The following is a 6,000-nucleotide window of genomic DNA, read 5'->3' as shown; positions in this document are numbered from 1 at the left end:
GGTAAATAGTGAAAACCAAAACACACCACCTACTTTCCCGTGAGGACTCATTACCACATTCTCTCCTACAGAACTGGGATCCCTTTTATTGATTTTAGTGAGAATGGACATTTCCATCTGCGTTAATTGAACTAAAAGCACATGCACATGTTTTTAATACAAGAATGTTCAGGTTTAATGGGAAGTATCCAAGATGTGTTTCTAGAGATGTACATCACCAAAAGATGGTTGCACAAGTGCCCTAAAAACATCTTTGTCAGAGAAATGATCCCATTGCAAAGCAGAGTAATGTTTTTAGGAAGTTTTTTTCATAGAATCATAGAATCATTTAGGTTGGAAAAGACCTTTAAGATTATCAAGTCCAACCATTAACCTAGCACTGGCAAGTCCACCACTAAACCATGTCCCTAAGCACCACATCTACATGTCTTTTAAATACCTCCAGGGATGGGGACTCAACCACTTCCTTGGGCAGCCTGTTCCAATGCTTGACTACTCTTTCTGTGAAGAAATTTTTCCTGATATCCAATCTAAACCTCCCTCGGTGCAACTTGAGGCCATTTCCTCTTGTCCTGTCAGCATGTGATCGCTCCAATACCAACATGTGGCATACAAGGTATATGGAGTAATGAACTGAATTCAGCTGATAATACTCATCTGTTCACCAGTGGAAGTAAATGACACTTCCCCCCCCCGCCCCGCCAAGAGAAGGAAAGACAGAAGGCAGCCTTACCAAAGAGGTCCCAGCATCCTGAGAAGTTAAGTCATTCACACAAAGATAGACTGTCTCTTATGCAATGTCAATAACAAAAGAAAAAACTTTGTGGGGAAAGAGGAAAATCCAACAGTTTCAGGTTAGAGAAAATCACTTTCGTCTTACAAAGGAAAATAACAATAACAAAACCCCCACAGCTCAAGAGATTTCTTGTTCTTGTTTTTCCCCCTAGCCATCCCTGACCTTCAGACTGTAAAACTGGCAAGATTTGAAGAAGTTAAATGCTTCATCTCAGCACAGATTAGAGCTCAAGTACAGTCTTGTTTACAGAAAAAAAAGAAGAGGACTTTCAGGAAACATGGGCAGGTTTCACTTGTGCAACCTACTTTCAGGATGGCAGGACAGATTGCACCAACCCTTCAGAGCATGGGAAAGACCCTGCCCCTCTTGTGCCCTAGACCCTTCACCGAGAAGTCTCAAAACTACTTTAATCCAAAGATGCTGCTGGGTGATGGCCCACTTCAAGGGGTTTGGCGTTCGACGTGCACTGGTGCTCAGGCCAACTGAAGGAGGAAACCTGGGGCCGTGTCCCTGTGCTGGGCTCAGTCCTCCCCCTGTGTTCAGCAAAGGTCGCACGTGTTTGCTGGGGATCCCTCCCTAGGTACCCTGCTCCTCCACCACCCTGGGCCCAAGGGAGTCCTCCCTGTACCTGTAAAATCTGTTGTAAACCTGGGAGATGGGCTCAGAGACAATGTTTGCGCCCTTCCCCTCTACAGTGTTCTGGGCTTGGTGCACCGTTGTTCTGCAGCCCATCCAGCGTGATGCATGCCCCAGAGATCAGTGGTCCTCTGGCCTTTCAGAGTGGTTTGTATGCTGTGGCAGGCCTTTCAGAGGGCTAAGAGCTTTGCAGTCAGATAACATCCAAGCTGGCAGACAGACTCTGTTTCCCATTATCACTCAGCTACTCAAATCCAGATTCCTTAGCTCAGTAATCTGAAGGGCCAAAATCTGCCCTCTGACCAAGGCAGACAGGTATTATGTCTGCTGTGCCACGGTAAGTCAGGAGTGACAAATAAAGTTAAAAAAAATCTTCTGAACTCAAAACAAAGAGGGGGAAACATGGGAAATGAATTCAATTCAGGTAAATGCAAAATGCACCCACACTGTTTGGCAAGCGTAACTTCATCCCAGTTACTGTGTGAATATTTGATTTTTACTGCTCAAAGCACCACAGCTTCTTGCCAAACACAAAGTTGCCTTAATAATCTGGGAGTAGTCCTCTTCAGTTACCCTCACAGCAAACTGCTGTATGGGACCCACTTGATCGCTGTGCACTGTTGTTATGAGGCATCAGTGTTTGTGTACCCACCACGCAGAAGCACAGCGTGCTCACATTGTCCACGCAGGAAAGAGCAATTGGGTCCACTGCCCCACAGCGTGCAAGCTGGCACCCACAGTTGCCCTCATCCACCCCCCCCGCCCTCCAGGCTAGTTCCTGCAAGCTCTTCCCTTGAAGCAGAGGTGGTTCACCTGCTCGTAAAGGAGAACCTGATCTCCCACGGTTTCCACGCCAGTGTGTGAAGATAGAGCAGCAGATATGCTGGTTCTCCTCAACAAAGCAGGCTGCGCTGTCTGCAATGGCTGTGCCAGCCCTCCCTGCCAGGGAGTCACAGCCCTCAGCAGTAGCAGGCTGAGAAGACGACTGATTTTTTGTTTAACATATGCACCAGCTATTTCAGCACATGGGTGGCTCAAACTGTATCGCTGGCTGTACTGTGCTGTAAGTTACGCTTTGTGCTCGTTGCTCTGCAGCCTTCTGCTGGCTCATAAGGGGCTGAGAGCCTTGGTCCTGTTTTCACAGGCAGCTTAGGCTGCCAGGGCACAGCAGCTCTGCGGGGGGAGCAGGACCGTGGCTGAGATGGCCTCGTCCTGGCTACCCTCACTGTGGCCCTGGGACAGAGAGCAGGGACAACACAGCACCCCATGCAGCAGCACTGGCTGCCGCATCAGGTGAGCGATCAGGTAGACGCTGCCAAAACACAGCACCTGGTAGTACATGCTGGGCTGTATTTTCCTTTTTTTTGTGCTATTACACGGAAGAGATTTAAAGGCAGGAATGACTAAACGTTGAAAAGGGACCTGTCTGACCTCAGAGAGCTGCTGCTGCATGGTATGCACGTTTACAGCATGCTCCCTGCCCTGTTCTCCTGCCTCAGAGGGCTGCTGGAGCCCTGCCCCTCCTGGCAGGCAGGGCACCTGCGCTCCCTGCTCTGGGTGTTAGCAGTGCCGGAGTGCAGCTGAGGATAGCCAGGTCCCTGGAAAGCCTGCCTAATCACGCATTCTACTATTTGGCACAAGTGACTGCATCATGGGGAAGATGATTTTCAATCTGGTTCCCATCCAGATAGGACAGTATTGCTCTGTGTTACCTGGGGAACAGAGCCTGCCCATGCATTCACTGGGAAAAAAAGTGTAAGGCTCTGAGTTGGCTTCAAAGTGGACCACATGGAGGCGAGGTCTGAAGACTTCAGTGCTAGAGGTTTTACAGAGGTCCACGGAAGTTCAAACTGTCCTAATCATAAAACCACAGTGACAATGAGAAACTAGCACAGTGCAAATGTAAGCAAGTAAGTGTTTAAGCACGTGTGTCAACATGATGACATGCTGATATGAAAATGCATGTGTAAAATGAATGAATCAAGGTATGAAGTAGCATGTTTGAGAAGTAGCTCTTTAGATCTGCCTTCTACATGAGGTCTGCTGGACATTTGTCCTGCCAAATTGAGGAATTTGTCAACATGCCTAAGGGCTGACAACCTGTAAGTGGGTTTTGTTCATCAGAATGTTGTTTTGATTTTAGTAATACACAGCTGATTCACATGGTCATTGGTTTCTAAGATGCAGGCTTGCAAAAATCCCAAGAATTACTTCCACACGGTTGATCAGAGAGAGGGACAAATCTCACCGTGGAACATTTATCCCTCAGTGCCCCCTTGGAATCTGGCTCAACATGCTAAGCCAGCAAAGAAAATAAATAAAATCCACTCGCTCTTCTTGGCCATCTTTGTGAGTTGCATCAGTTTACTGGAATATCAGACAAACCAAAGAACCAGCGTCAGCAGCAGGATCTGGTGGGCTGAGGGCGGAGAGAAGGGACACGTCCCTGTTGGCAAAACCCAGGCATGAAATCAGCTCTGACTGTTGTATATAATTACACTGAAACCATTGTGTTCAGACCTCTCCTGCCTTTGAGAGTGGAGTAAAGCACATCACACCCCATGTCCACTAAGAGCAAGTAAATGAGGAGTTAATGAGAATCAATGAGCATGCTGCTACCTTGCAGCCCAGCTTCCTACCTGCAATTTCACCATATGGACAAGCACAGTGTTTGCAAGTGTGAATACCATTCTGACACAGATTTGTATATATAATGCAACACCGATTTCAATAGAAGTCATGCCTGAAGAGCAGAATTATACCCTCTGTTAAAAGCAGAGCTGAAAGCACTACCTGTAATCAGTGCTGCTAGGCAGTGTTATCCTCTGCTTTGGTTGTGGGTAGGCTTCATTTTAAAGGCAGTAGCTCTGCTGGGATGAAATTTTATATACCAGATACAGTTTAGATTGATCTATTAAAAAAATCCACAAAAAAAAAAAAAAAAGAAAAGAAACATCTATTTCTAAGACTAAGAGTAAGAAAATAAGAAGCTTTTTTCCCTTGTGCTGAGGTTGTGCCTGTATATCCTTACTGGGCTCTGCCTTGCTTCTGCATTGGAATAAGAAATTAGATGAATCCAAAGAACATTGTCAGGGACCCTCCTTTTTTTGACCCTAGGAAAAAATATGCCCATATGCGTGTTAAAAAGCATTAGCTGGTTTCAGCTTACATGTGCTCAGTAGAGGGATCAGTACGGAAAGCCTCCAAAACCTCCATCTGCAGCAAGGTTGTGCTGGCAGCCTGCGGACTGGCCACTCTTCACTGCAGTAGTAGTAGTTTTCTTGCCAAACACAACATTTTTTGGCAGATTTGCTTATTTAGAGGCAGCTATGTATCTGTCCTTGCTGATGCATCTGCAGACATAGCTCACTAGTGTACACACAAATCAGACTGCAACATGGTAAGTGCAAACTCAGGGCTTTCGGGAAGCAAAGCTCAAAAAGACTCAATTCCAGAAACCTGCCAGGCTGACATTTGAAGGTGGGAGGGGGAGTTCAGGAGAAAACAAACAAAAGCAAAAGCCCCCAAAGCCTAAAACAAGAACCAAACCTGAAAACATTTGAACCTCAAACCTAAATGCGGTGTCCAGCTTTGGTTTGTTTCTTTTCCCTTCAAACCTAAAAAAGAGTGATTTTCTGTAAGTGCGAGCTGTGGGACTTCCCCCTTTACATGGATATCACACTTTTTTGATGGAAACCCTCGGACCTCTGGGGCACAGGTACTTGGTTGTGCCTTCCTTCGGAGGCACGATCCGCTTGCTGGAAGGCTCAGGTGAGCCTGTCTGTTTAATTCAGCTTCTCCGCCAATATATCTCACCTTCCACTTAGGGCACTGGGAGAGGGCGAAGATGGAGGGGAGGCCCGAGATCTAAATGTGCTCATGAAAAGCCATGAGAGGAGACAAAGCGGTCCTGTGGCACAGGTGCTGTTTGGCCTGTTCTGCAGGTGTGCTGCCTGTGCCCATATACACACAGGTTCCCTCTCTGGTATCCCACAGTTGAGCCCTGGTTTTCAGAAGTTTCCAACCCTCAGAGGAAGGTTGCTAGCACCACCAGCAACCCTAAGATCACCTTTGGAAATAAGCCTGAAGCAAACAGCTCTGAAAGAGCTTTCCCAAGCACCCAGCCCTGTCCCAACTACTGCGGGAAAGATCTACCCCAGGGTAAGGTGGCACGCTGAGCGGTGGAGACCCAGCACCGCCAGCCCGGTTGGGTGAGCGTGGCTTTGCCGTGGGCTCGCAGGCAGGCGCAGGCTCAGACTCGCTGCCCCCACACCCTGGTGAGACACCGACACCGTGCACTCTCCAGCATCAGCACCCTGCTGTCACTGCCACAGAGCTTCTCCCACCCAACAGCCATGCCCCTGCGCACCTCTGGGCACTGGCCATGCCGTTTTGGTCTCTCCCCACACAGCGGGCTCTCCCCACAGCCTGGCCCTCTCTGCCCTGTCCTCTGTCAGCCTGGCAGGGCTGCACAGAGCCACCCTGCATGCCCACTGCGGGGGCCCTGTGCCTCCATAGCCACCCAAAGGTTCCTTTAGACCAGCTGGGGAGATCACATCTGTGGTCAC

The sequence above is a fragment of the Pelecanus crispus genome, chromosome 1 (genome assembly GCF_030463565.1).
Source record: "Pelecanus crispus isolate bPelCri1 chromosome 1, bPelCri1.pri, whole genome shotgun sequence".
NCBI lineage: Eukaryota > Metazoa > Chordata > Aves > Pelecaniformes > Pelecanidae > Pelecanus > Pelecanus crispus.
This window is presented reverse-complemented; position numbering follows the sequence as displayed.